We start from the raw sequence: 14,800 nt of genomic DNA on the forward strand, positions 1-14,800 counted from the left end.
GATACTTTTAGATAAACTGAGCTGAATAAAGTATTGCCCTTTTGTTGTTTGGTCTCATTGATTTATGCTATTTTATAAATACAGCATAATAAAAGAATACAACATCTAGAGTCTATCTGTCATCCCAAGAAAAAGCAGCTGGACTGAAATTAAGGGTCTTCTAAAAAAAAAAAAAAAAAAAAAGGCAACCTGAGCTGGGTAATCACTAAACTCAGGCCCTCAATGCAAACTTTGGAGCCTCCGTAGGCTGCAGAGAAACAGATTAATAATTTAAAGTTTTCAACAAGCCCAGTGGATGAAAATCCAAACAGATTAAGTCTTGCTAAATTACATGGCCAAGGAATGCTTTTTCTCTATGCTATCATTTACCACAGGGGCCTATAAAACATACTTAATCACTATCTGAGTAACTTGAACTTGAGACAGACAAAGGCCCAAGAGGTTTAGACCCTGTGAAAACGTCTTTACAGAAAGTGATCAGAAACTTACAAATTTCCACATAAAATACTTGAGTCACATGCACTGTTCTCTGTGCATAAAGGCTCTTTACTTGAATTCAAAACACATGTTAGAGATCAATTATTCATTCTGGTAACTGTTGGTTGTGAGGGAAACGGAGGCCAGCTATAGAGGACAGGGTAAGGACACAGCTAGCTTTTTCCCAGCTTCCAGTTCCATAATCAAAGACTTTTTGGAGGGGCGCCTGGGGGGGGCTCAATCAGTTAAGCATCTGACTTTAGCTCAGGTCATGATCTCACGGTTTGTGGGTTCAGCTGCACCTCGGGCTCTGTGCTGCCAACCACCTCAGAGCCTGGAGCCTGTCTTCGGATTCTGTGTCTCCCCCTCTCTCTGACCCTCCCCTGCTCGCTCGCTCTCTCTCTCTCTCTCTCTCTCTCTCTTTCTCAAAAATAAATTAAAAAAAAAAAACATTAAAAAACAAACAGACTTTTTGGGCATCGGAGAGATATTAGCTCATTTAATCAAATTCTATTTTACATAGCTTCCAACTTCAGAGAGGTTATCTGCCCAAAGAGACACAGCCATGGAGAGGCAGAAGAGGAAGGCGACACAGCTATGAAAGCCCAGGGCTCTTCTGAATAGACCATGAGCAGTTCTGATGCTGTCTGAGGTTGAGCTGTTTACATTCTGTAATCATTAAATGGGAAAAGTGATCATTTCAAGATCTTTCGTTAAAAAAGAAGCCCGTTATTTTCTAGAAGGACTCCTGAACTGAACTGTTACTTGGTCATTGATTATTTAGAGAGACAAGAGAGTGAGCAAGGAAAAAAATTATGTGGGAAACAGCTGATAAGAGCCACGATGAGTAAGGATGATCTTCTCCAAGATGTAAAGAAAATGATTGCATTAAAAGGGCTTATGCCTTTTCAGGGCAATGCTAATGCACCTCCCTGTGCACTAATCCACAGTCTCTAAGCCTTTTGCCTTGGAAGCAGGAATATTTAGTTAGTCCTCTCGTGAGGCGGTCCTTAGGGAATAAACAAATACAATGTGCATGGGATTTATAGTCCATTAAATGGACACTGTTTTTTTTTTTTTTAAATTTGGTTTATTTTTGAGAGAGAGTGAATGGGTGAGGGGCAGAGAGAGAGGGAGAAAGAAAATCCCAAGCAGGCTCCGTGCTGTCAGTGAGGAGTCCAAAGCGGGTCTGGATCTCAGAACTGTGAGGTTAAAAGCCTGATGCTTATCGGACTGAGCCACCCAGCTGCCCCTGGACACTGTGGTATTTGAGGCAGGCCCTTCAAGGAAAGGGGACCAACTTGAGAGGGTTGCATAGATCCGGGCTGATAGCATAGATCTGAGCTGACATCAGTTTCTCAATCTTAGTTATTGTGCAACTTGCAGCAATATACAGTGTTTCTGATTCTTCATTGCCCTACCTGGAGTTTTTCCTGCCGTATTAAGCTGTCATTAATAACACAGGCTTCAGAAACAGACTCCCTAGGCTTAGATCTCATTTCTACTATTTTCTTGCTGTGTGACTTTGGGCAATTTACATAATCTCTCTGTGCCCCAGTTTTCTCAGCTGTGAAGTGAGGAAAATAGCAGAAACTGCCTCACCGCCGTTGCAAGGATTAAGCGCAGTAACGTTTGTAAAATGCTTACAGTAGTCTCTGGCCCTTAATGAGTGCTAGTGAAATGCGTGCTTTTGTGGCCAGCAGCAAACCTCCGTTCTCTTTTAGTGTTTTGTCAATTAATTTAGATTTCCTGACCTTTGACACTGACTTGAGCCAAAAGGAAAAATAATTAAAAGTATCATTTGGTGTTTGGTGGAGGGAATCTAAATTGTTCTCATCCAAATATAAATGATTTGTGTACTATCTTACCAAAACTACTTTGGATTATGTAAACCATGTTCCTATCCGTTGTGTAGGGCATCAGGATTCAGTAAAATGGTGCTCTGAGAATAAAAACACCACCGCACGCATACACTCGGAAGGCTTAGTGACAGCACCAAAGGAAGGAAGAACCAGACTGCATACGGCCCAGGATACTGAGCTGTGTTGCATTTAAGCAGCTTCAAGTCCCGCTTAACCACTTGAGAACATAACATCATGATTGTATTCAAACTCCTCAACATGTTCCAGCAAATTAAAGGGGCTCTAAGAGAGGCAGGGTCATAAACCAACAATGAGCCATCACAATCCAATCAAGCTGCCGCTAAGTGAGCCTGGAGAAACTGCTGGCTTACAGTGGGCGGGGCCCCAGGAGTCCGCAAAGCACCCTGAAGGCCGAGAGGCACGCTTCACGGGCCAGAACAGACTTGTGTCCAACTAACTCTTCTGGGAGGGAAGCCATCCTTTTTCTTTAAGGTATGACATACAGTCGGAAGATGGTCATAGACTTTATGTCAGACAAAAGTGGGTTCAAATTACAAGTGTGTCCAGGGGCGCCTGGTTGGCTCAGTTGGGGGAGCGTCTGACTTCAGCTCAGGTCATGATCTCACGGTTTGCGAGTTTCAGCCCTGCACTGGGTTCTGCTGTCAGCACAGAGCTCGCTTCGGAATCTCTGTCCCCTTCTCTCTCTCTACCCCTCCCCCTGCTCACGTGCTCTCTCTCTCTTTCTCTCTCTCTCAAAAATAAATAAGCATTTAAACCCCTGCTTGCTAGCCATGTGAGCTTGCACAATTTCTTAGCTGTCACCGAACCTCAGTTTCTTCATGAGTATAAACACAGATAGGGGCACCTGAGTGGCTCAGTTGGTTAAGCCTCCAACTTCGGCTCAGGTCACATCTCATGTTTATGGGTTCGAGCCCCGCATCAGGCTCTGGGCTGACAACTAGCTCAGAGCCTGGAGCCTGCTTCTGGTTCTGTGTCTCCTTCTCTCTCTGACCCTCCCCCTCTCATGCTCTGTCTCTCTCTGTATCAAAAATAAATTTAAAAACATTAAAAAAATAAACACAGATAATAATATTTGCCTTGTGAACCAATTGTGAAGTCAGTACTGGGATATTCACACACACATGCACGCATGTACGTAAATATGTACAGGTGCACATACAAGCATAGACATAACCCTCTGACACAGAAGAGGTGCTCAGTAAACTAATATTCTCTGTTTTCCTTCATATAAATCAGTAGTAATAGCATCTTTCAAAGGGACTTGAAAGCAAAAGCATCATTAGCTGTAGGATAATAATGCTATATTGCCCCAAAATTACTTTTTGAAACAGCCATTCTTTCCTTTTGATGTCTAAAGTCCACATTCTAGGGGCGCTCAGCCAGTTGAGCGTCCAGCTTCAGCTCAGGTCATGATCTCATGGTTTGTGGGTTCGAGCCCCATGTCAGGCTCTGTGCTGACAGCTAGCTCAGAGCCTGGAGCCTGCTTTAGATTCTGTGTCTCCCTCTCTCTCTGACCCTTCACTGCTCAAGCTGTCTCTGTCTCTCAAAAATAAATAAAAAACACTAAAATAAATAAATAAATAAATAAACAAAAAGTCAACATTCTAGATATATTCTCTCCCTGCCTCCAGGCGTACTTGATTTTAGTCCCAGCATCGCCACTGATTAGCTGTGGGACTTGAGGGTGTTACTCAACCTCTCTGGTCCACTGTTTCTCAGCACTAATGATAGGGATGTTGCTTTATGTTACCCCATGACTCCTTGCACCTTGAAAGGTGATGATTTTCCCTCCCTCTACTTCTCAACCTGATTTTTTTTTCTTTTTTTTTTAATGCTTATTTATTTTTGAGACAGAGACAGAGCATGAGCGGGGATGGGGGAGTGCAGAGAGAGAGGGAACACAGAATCTGAAGCAGGCTCCAGGCTCTGAGCTGTCAGACCAGAGCCAACTCAGGGCTCGAACCCAGGAACTGTGAGATCATGACCTGAGCCAAAGTCAGACACTTAATGGGCTGCACCACCCAGGTGCCCTGTCACCATGATGCTTTTTAATTTCTTGTGTAACCCTGATTCTTTTTAAATTTCTTGTTGGCTTTTTATGCTTTTTTTTATTAGTATAAGTAATTTACTGCAAACTTTCCTATTCTCATGATTACTGTACTAACTGAATTTTATATGCAAGGTCTATTTTTTGTGTTATTTTCTGCTTCTTATAAAATCCTGCTTGAATGTGTAACTGTGACATGCCTTTTTATTTCCCATGATAATACACCGACAACTCAGTGTCGAGGGAAATTTGTCGAGCCTGGGGGGCTCAGTCGGTTGAGCATCCAGCTTCAGCTCAGGTCATGATCTCACAGTTCGTGGGTTCACGTCCTGCGTCGGGCTCTGTGCTGACAGCTCAGAGCTTGGAGCCTGTCTTCGGATTCCTTATCTCCCTCTCTCTCTGACCCTTCCCAGCTCACGCTGTCTCTCTCGCTCTCTCTCTCAAAAATAAATATAAACATTAAAGAAAAAATAATATTTGTTGAACTTCATTTCCGGGTCTGATACTACTGTCTTTCTCTGAAACTGGATCTCTTTTAAGCAGCAAAATTTAAGACATTTAAAAATGTTACAAGTCTGAGGTTTTTTTAAGGCAAAATACTGCTTCACAATTACAACGGCAAGAAGCAAGTAGCAGCATGAAAAATGTGATAACTGAAGTAGAGCCCTAAAATTCTCATGAGGAACACCTAAATTTATGACAAACTCATAAAGGGCATCTAATATGCTATTAAATTTTGTGAAATGCCAGAACATGTGAGCTATGGAAGTTGAGAAAAAATTTTTCAGTGAAGGATGCTGCGAACCCTTTGTATCACTGCTAAGGCTCTTCTTCAGATTGGTGATTTATGCAGTGAACAACCGAACAACTGTATCTGCCCAGCCTGTGTTGTTTCCAGTTGGGAAAAAGTGGCTGCTCTTTTATATCCTCTTGATAACTATAACTGTTTGATTATAGTAGATAACTGTATATATATATATACAACGACATAAATATAATTGTTTGAGTATTGAATTGTATGAGGGCAGCATCTCAATTTCCAGGAACCAGTGGTCTCTGGGTCCCCTGAGCATGAGGAGAGATGGTCTAATCTAAATACCAAACAATCATAAAATAAGTGGACAGCACATTGGACTATTCTGGATGCTCTTCCCAACATCATGTCTGGTGTCAGACCAGAGAAAAAGCCATTTGCAAACAACAAATCTGAACTTCCACCATATACTGAAGTTTCTAGACGGCTTTTGTATTCTTGTATTACAAATAAATATTAGAATGGTCATAGAATGACTTAAATATGGAAAATATCAAATACGTCAAACAGTTTATAGTTTGGTTTGTCCTTCCCCAGGTGTGTGCCTTATTATCTAAGTCATTATTCTTGTTTTAAAGCTCTGGACCATTTTAAATGAATGATCTACATACCTACTTGTCTTTTCTGGGGCTGGGGGTTGGGAGAAAGCAAAATATTAATGATTTCATGGGCAGAAGGAGGATGATAAAAAAATAAATAAAAGCACTTTATCTTTTCACCAAAGGCTAAGGTGATACGTTGGTCTTCCGAAATACCATAATGATAAGGAGACATAGTATTAATAATAGCAATTATGTAAAAGCCTCTAGTAATTGCAGTTCTATTAGGATGTTGGATATTCTTGGTCACCATTGTGCCACCTTGTGGTCACAAGAGAACACATGTTTTTTTTTTCCATGAAGTAAATCTATTAAGTTTTTATATCTCCCCATGACTATGGATGGATATTTTGAAGAATAAGTTGGGAGTGCCTTGCCAATTAAAGTTATAAGCAAAATGCAATGAGAACCACTCACATCAGAAACTAACATACACTGAAAAACAACATATGGCATTGGTCTAGGTATAAATCCCGTGTACTAGATTATCCTTTTGTTACCTCAGTGGGAATTAGGTAACAAAATCCAAAGGTATTTAGAAGACGAAATTGAAGCTCATTTAGGTTGCCATTCTTGATCTACAAATATAGATATGGAAGCCTGGATCATGTCCATTGATGATCTAATTGTTAACTCAGTACTCTATTTACAGTAATGGAAAGCAACCAGAAATTAGGTATCGATCACCAATACTATATTAGAATAATCACATTAATGCATATATAGAAAGAAAATAATAAACAGAATTTTTTATAATGAGTAAAGATTTGCTTTGTAAATGTGTGTTATAATCTCACAGGTTTTATGCTTTTCAAAGAGTTGTGATTTTTGTTTAAATGATTTTTTTAATTTCTAAATTTTGTTATATCACCGTCCTGATATGAAGATCAGAGTAAGACAGTACTGACCATCTTCCCTCAGAGTGCTGTCTACATGGGGCTAAATAATATATTTAGAATTTCTGAATGACAAATTCAGAAATTCTATGGCCACTGATTTATATTATCAGTGTTTGTCTGACCAAGGCTACAAGCTTTTATCAAGGATGAAGGTATTAGAAATAAATGAAGTTCCAAAAATCTCTCATTATAAGTTGTGTGTGTGTGTGTGTGTGTGTGTGTGTGTGTGTGTGTGTGGAGAATGAGAGAGAGAGAGAGAGAGAGAGAGTTTAACAAATTCTCACAGATGCATTGCTGTGCTCATATTGGTTTTTTCCTCATCTGTCTCTTGGTCTCTTATTTCTTTGTCTTTACACCTATTAATTTCTCTGTCCCTATCTCTATCTCTGTTCTCTGTAAGGTAGTCTCTCTGCATCTCACTTTATTTATTTCACTCTTTCAGTTAACTTAGACTGAAATCCAGGAGGTTGACAGGTTTGGATTTGAGTCCCAGCTCCGTGGATTTCTGGCAGAGTGCCCTTGCTCCTAGTACTCAACCTCAGTTTTCTTATCTGTTAAATAGGGGTAGAAGTACTCATTTCCTACAAGCGTTGTGACAGTTAATGATTCATTGCATGCAAAAGTGCCTAACGTAATACATAGCATGGAGTAAATGGCCAGTACATGGTCCCCACCTCTATTTTTATTGTCTAAAAAATGTATCCATTCTTCATAGTCAAATCCATGTCACCATAAGACATTCTGACACTGCCTCACTTAGAGCTATAATGTCACTCTAAATGACAGATGTAGCACACAGAATTTTGAAACAGAAAAATCTTCCATGTACCTCTTCTCACAACTTTATCACTGAAATGCTAAATGAAATATCTTACCTACAATCATGTGATTATTAAATAGAAGAACCCACACATGATCCTTATCTTTTATTTGTACATCTTACCCAGAGTTCATTGTAACGGACAATAATTCTCCTTCTAAACCATGGCCTTATTTTTTGACTAATTTTACTTTTCCTCTCTCTCTTTGCCTCCCTTTCTCTGTTTAATCTATCTATCTATCTATCTATCATCTATCAATTGATCTATCAATATCTATCATTATCAGTCTATCTGTGTATCACCTATCTATCATCGATCATTATCTATCAATCATATATCTATCTATCATCTATCATCTGTTTTTTTATTCTCTAGGACTAGAATTAATGCTGTTAGTGAGATAAAAATTTTCATTTGCAGTATGTCATTTTTTTAACATTCATTAATTCATATATTCACATATTAAACATCTATCTCATGTCTGGTCCTTCCTAGACATTGTAAAAGTAATGACGAACTAAACAGAAAAAAATATATTTCTAGGAGCTTACAATCTAGAGAGACAGAAGGTAAAACAAACAAATGAACAAAGAAACAAACAAAAAAAAAAACAATATTCAATGCCAGGCACACTTAAGTTGCTATGAAAAGAAAGTAAAAGCGTATCTTCATGCAGACACGGATAGGTGCCATTTTAGCGGGGGTAGTCAGGGAAGGCCTCTCCGTGGCGGTCACGTGTGCTCAGAAATCTAGAAGAGAGAAAGTAAAGCACGTAGATGCCTGGGGAAGCAGAGTTACAAGTCAGAGCAGAGGCCCTGCAGCAGAAACAAGTTTGAGAATCTAGGGGAAAAGCAAAACTTAAAGAGCTCCGTTTTGACCACAGTGTGTTTCAAATACCTTACTGGATATACCCGAGTGCAGAGAACAGTAAGGCGTGTGTATGTGGCTTTGGAGCTGTGGAAGAAGAAGAAGGTCAAGGCCTGAGGGGGGAAATTTGGAAGCCCTCTGCTTGGATAAGTGTTTAAAGGTACAGGCTTGCATGAGGTCCCCCAGGAACTGAGTGAAGAGGAAGGCGGGGCGCTGCAACCTCAGGGGATTGAGACACACAAGAAAATCATTAAAGGGAGACGAGAAGGAGCTGTCGGTGAGGTAGGAGGAACGACAGAGCTGAGTGGTTACTTAGCCAAGTGGAACAAGTGAGCAAGTGATGGACCGTGAAGTACTACTCAGAGGAAGTGTGAGAAAACAGAGTTGACCTGGGAAAGAACGCCTGGGGGGTGATTCAATGAAGACTGAATGGAGACTCAGGGAGATTCAACGGAGAATTTTGGGCTGAGAACACAGGGACACCTTTCAAAAAGTTTTGTTAAAAAGAGGAGGAGATACATGAAGTACTGACTGGAGAAAGACCCAAGGTCAAGGGAAGCTTTCTGGGGTTTTTTTCTCCCCAATTTTCTTCTTTGTGTTTTTCTTTCTTTTGTTAGTGGGAGGTAGTTCAGCATGTTTGTGAGCAGATGGGGACGATCCCACGGTCCCATCGAGAGGAAAAAATAGGCACTGTAGGAGAGAGGGGATAAATAAAGAAGAAGAGGCCTGGAATAGATGAGGAGGGGAGGCGCCCAGGCTACAAGCCGAGGGAAGGGGGCATCCTGGCCACATTCACAGGAGGGAAAATGCACGTGCAGGTGGAGATGGAGACACAGATTTCAGGCAGGGACCTGAAGGCTGAAGACGTTCCCTTCTCTCTGCTTCCATTTCTTCCCTGTGATCACAAGCAAGGGAATCCGCAGACAGTGAAGTGTGTATGTGAGGTTTGAGGGGGAGCTGAAAACGGCTCCAGCCCTACCCTGGGAGCCCGAGCATGTGATGGACCAGGAAAATATAATGGGGTTGTCAGGCCCGTCCAAAGTCCCTTGGAGTCTTGTGACCATACGTTTAAAGTCACAACAGCCAGCATGTGTGCTTTTTGTCATCCATAACATTTGCCATAAAATTGAATTCCCAAGAATTAACCAGTTTTTAGAAACTCCAGTACCCCCCTCTCATCCCCCCAAACCCACCAACAACCTACCTTTCCAAATGAACACATCTTATTTTTGTAAGTGGCACTTGCACTCACACAGTTTAATAAAAGAGATAACTAATTTTATCTGCCATGGAAACATGAATTGTGAAGGTCTAGAAAAGAAATAAGTGACTAGACCACCATTCTGGCTCAGGAAGAATGTCTGATCACATAAAGATACCAAAGAGAAGAAACCCCAGGACTCAGTATGCTAGCTCTCTCTCCCTCCCTCTCTATTTGGTCCCAGATTACAACCAACTGTGGAAGGAAATGTGTAAAGTGCCCTGGGACTCCGTCCCGGCCCCTGGGCCTGTATACTATTTCACAAGCTTTTTAGGATGCATTATTAGTGTGCGGTAAAATAGGCTGTTGAGCACTTGAGCTAGAGAACCAGGGTCTGTTTAAAGCTGAGGTTTTTTTAGAGCTGGGGCCACCTGGCTGCTGTTGGGTTTGTGCCGGAGCTAAATAGCAATCCACTGAGGAACCCAATTTTTAATCAAACGTTGGTTTGCTTGCATGGATAGTTTTTTCCACCCATGGATTTGATTTTTTTTTCTTCTGTATTTGGGTATAATGTTAAAACTGGTCTTTTCAGTTGAAGTCAGCCCTATCCCTTGTATCCACTCTCGATTACTATTGATTTCCTTTTCAATGGACTCTCTCCATGTCCACTCTTTTTTGGGGAGGACAGGACAGATCTTCATGGATTTGGTGCCACTGTGGTTTGAAATATTCTTTGATATTTTTTTACAACAAAATCCTTTTAAATTTGATTTTTTAATGTTTTTTTTTTAGGGAGAGAGAGCGAGAGAGTGTGAGCAGAGGAAGGGCAGAGAGAGAGGGAGACACAAAATCCAAAGAAGGCTCCAGTCTCTGAGCTGTCAGTACAGAGCCTGAGATGGGGCTCGAACTTACAAACCATGAGATCATGACCTGAGCCGAAGTCGGATGCTTAGCTTAACCGACTGACTGAGCCACCCAGGCATCCCTAAGTTTGATCTTTAATTTTACTTTTCCTGTTTTTTAAATTTGCTATTCCAGAGCATGTAGTGGAGTGATGCTAAAATCTAATATGGTGATTTTCAATCAGTCAATAGAATATAAAAACTAGAGAATTTCACTTTTCACTAAAAGTGTAAAGAAAGAGGGTGATGGATTCAAGTCTGATAATGGTTTTTCAGTGAACGTATTAACATTTGTGAAGCTATGTTTGGGTGTATATTAGGACATGCATTATTATATTGATTAATGAAAAATGTTTAATGTATATTCTTAAAAGTATTGAAAAAGAGGCATTTATGATGTAAACAAAACTCTGGTATTTTGTGGCCATCATTGTAAGTTCAATTGTAAAAGTTGCATGAGCATTGTATTTATGTTTAGTTTATAGTAAAGTTGCTGTTTATCAGGTAGCTATAGTACATTTGTTGACTATCAACATATAAATAAAAGAGAGGTTCATAAAAACGTGTTAGTATGCTTATCTACAAATAATTACAAAGAAAAACTCTTAAAAGCATCAAATGCACTATATTAAGTTTTTGTATCTTTGCAGTGATAGCTGCCATCTAGTCAATTTTTCCAGGAGCCTAGATGAAGGAAATTCATAATCCTATAAGAACATTATATTGACCCTGAGATCAGGACCTGAGCTGAGATCAAGAGTCAGATACAGGCAAATCACATGAGATTCTTAAATAAAGAGAACAAACAGGGTTGCTGGAAGGGATGTGTGGGGAGGGAAGAGTTAAATGGGCGATGGCACTAAGAAGGGCACTTTTCGGATGAGCACTGGGTGTTACATGTAAGAAGTGAGTCACTGAGTTCTACTCCTGAAGCCAAGACTACACTGTATGTTAATTAACTTCAATTTAAATTTTTTTAAAAAAGGAAAAAATAAAAGAAAAAAAGTCAGATGCTTAACCAGCTAAGCCACCCAGGTGCCCCAAGAGTATTGTGTTGACAACATAGGACATTATTGTTTTTAAACTCACATACAATTACTGGCTATGAAGAAAGAAAGGGGTGATCTTTAGCTTAGCATTGCCCAAAATGGAAATTACAATGATAATGATGATAACAATAGTAGTAACATTAACAGCACTTTCTATTAACCTTCAGAGGTCATTAGATTAAAGCAACTATACAAAAACAAGCAGAAGAAATATGCCATGATGTCATCTTGAATGATATAGACTGAAACCACCCAGGTCATGGAGAACTAAGGTAATAACTCATATTTAACTGTGTTTACATCTTAATCACTTAGACTATATGACTTTCTGACAACTTACATTCAACTGGAAGTTTTGCAAACAGATTATAACAATTTTATTGTTATAATTTCTAGTAGACAAAGTTAAAAGGGCCAATAACATAAGATACAGTGTCTGCCATTTTAGTTTGGCCAAAGAGATCACAGAAAAATAATTTGGGACAGAACATTCGGGAAAATCTGTGCAACCCCCCTCTTCCAAGTTTGTAGAGTAAAAACAGGATAAAATAAGATAATTGATTTTTACTTACAAATTTTTGGTGAACAATATTTGACCCCAAAGATCACTAGAATCTTTTTTTTTTTAATAAAAAATATTTAAACTAAAAATAAGGGATATTAGGGAATCCTGGTTGGTATGATCATTACCATTTCATTACAATAGATTCTGAGCTCAAAATTCCATTGAAATCAATGGGCTGGGTTTATTTCTTTTTTAATTTTCTTCCTATAATTTCCTAGGAAATGCAATAATTTATTAGTTTTTAAATCCCATCATTATCATAATTGATTTTTCTCCCTGTTGTGTTTTTCTTTAATTGATTCCTGGAGGCAATTCTGAAATTTTTAGCCACACCACATGCTTTGAATGGCTAATTGTTCTCTATGGAAGCATAGCCATTAGGCTACTATCTAGTTGTGTTAAGAAAAATTAATGTCAGATGACAAGTCTATCAGCAACAAGCTACCTGAAAATCAATATTTTTAGGAAGATTTTCATATATTAAAATCTGGCTTTCAGGGTCAATCAGGGGTTAGCATTTTATATTATTTTTATATTTTATAACATATTTATATTATTAATAATGTGATGTCAAACAGAGTCAGGAGAGTTAATGATAGGCTGTGTTCCCACCTCTCTCCTTTTTAAAGGAAGTATTCAAATGGGCGGAAGTCTAAAGCCTTATTTATTTAATACAAGCTTCTGATGTTAAAATAAACAGACAATGTGTCTCTTGGAAAATAAGATCAAATTAGGCTTATAGGCATGTCTACTGGTGTTCAGGGAAAAAAGACCAAATTTCTTTTCATTCGTAGAAAGTTTTAGTAGGAACAAGTCTTGGTGACTTTGTCCTTCATTTCCTCAAAGGAATTTACCAGGATTTGCATTCTGTGAGGCTCAGTGGGTAAAAGGTGCACTTTGAATTATATTGAAAACACGCATTCTGCTTTTTAGTTTTTTCTTGCTAAACCCAGGAAGAAAATTTCACCTTGCCTCACAAGCGAACTTATATTGGTTTTGTTTAGAACTATTGCTGCAGTCACCCATTTAACAGCTAACAAACAAAATATGATAAGAATGGCTGATATAGTTGTGTTTCTAGACAGACAAAATTATTTTTTCCTTAATGAGTATAGAAATCTTATTTCAAAGTCTCTGTGCATTGGAAGAGCATTTACCCAATATTCTTTGTAGTCAGCCCAGCAAATGAAAGATCAAATTGACATCTTGAACTTAATAAAGAAGACAAACTTTTAATAAAAAAGGAATGGCATCTTCTTTTTAGTTTCAAAATTATACAGTGCTTTAGGTTTTGTTCTTGATTATGAAATAACAAATATTTAGGCAAAAATGAAAAAATGCCAAGACACTAATAGAAGAAAATAAAAATAAATGATAATCATTTCTACTAGGTCATTGTTCAATTTTACATATGTATAATATTATGTTAACTATATTATCTTATATATATATGATGTGTGTGTATATATATATATGTGTATATATATATATGATGTTAAAGCTGAGATATGGGAGCCTGACCCATCAAAAATGGCATGGGGCCTGAGCATACCATCTGTGGGGTACCTATCTCCAGATGAATTTACATGAGAGAGAAATGGGTCTCCATTTTTCAATGTATTGATATTTTGATTTTCTTCTATTGCAGGCAACTCCAGCAAATCTACAATTTTGGCCTATTTTGTTCATTATGGGTTATTTTGCATTATTTCTTATTTTTATTTTTTATTTTTTAAAATTTTTTTATTGCTTTTTATTTATTTTTGAGAGACAGAGAGAGACAGCTGGAGCAGGGGAGGGTCAGAGAGAGAGGGAGATACAGAATCTGAAACAGGCTCCAGGCTCTGAGCTAGCTGTCAGCACAGAGCCCGACGCAGGGCTTGAACCCACAAACCGTGAGATCTGACCTGAGCCGAAGCCGGATGCTTAACCGACTGAGCCACCCAGGCGCTCCGCATTATTTCTTATTTTTAAAAAATTATGAATTAAGCTATTAACTTATCTTGATGACTTTTTGTTGTGTCTCTTAAAGTTCACTCTTGATGTGTATAGTGCCTTCCTTACCACATCCAATCCTGGCACTGAAGACAAATATAGAAAGAGGTGTAGATCTAGAAGCTGATTTAAACATAAAAATTTTCTTTCCTTAAGCATTTGGAATCCTGTGATCTAATCTGCAACTAAAACTCAAAGTCTTCAAACATTTTCCATGACATAACTTTTTTGCAAATAATCCATTTTCATCTATTATTCATTGTTCTTTGTATTTTTCAGTCACTAAATACTCTTTTTTTAAGTTTATTTATTTGTTGAGAGAAAGAATGAGAGAGAGAGCATGAGTGGGGCAGGGGCAGAGAGAGAGAGAGAGAGGGTGAGAGAGAATCTCAAACAGGTTCCATGCTGTCATCACAGAGCCTGATGCAGGACTTGAACCCATGAACCGTGAGATCATGACCGGGGCCAAAATTGAGAGTCAGATGTTCAAGCAACTGAGCCACCCAGGTGCCCATTGCTAAATACTCTTAAACATAACACTTCGTGATTGCTAACAAGATCAAATTCAAGATTTGTTTAATCGGAACAACCCAAAGGGAAATACTTGTCTGATACTTTCACACATTCTCAGGTCCCCTATGGATCAGCAAACATAAAACAAGTTAGTGATAGATTTGCAAA

This window comes from Suricata suricatta, chromosome 17 (assembly GCF_006229205.1).
Source record: "Suricata suricatta isolate VVHF042 chromosome 17, meerkat_22Aug2017_6uvM2_HiC, whole genome shotgun sequence".
Classification (NCBI taxonomy): domain Eukaryota; kingdom Metazoa; phylum Chordata; class Mammalia; order Carnivora; family Herpestidae; genus Suricata; species Suricata suricatta.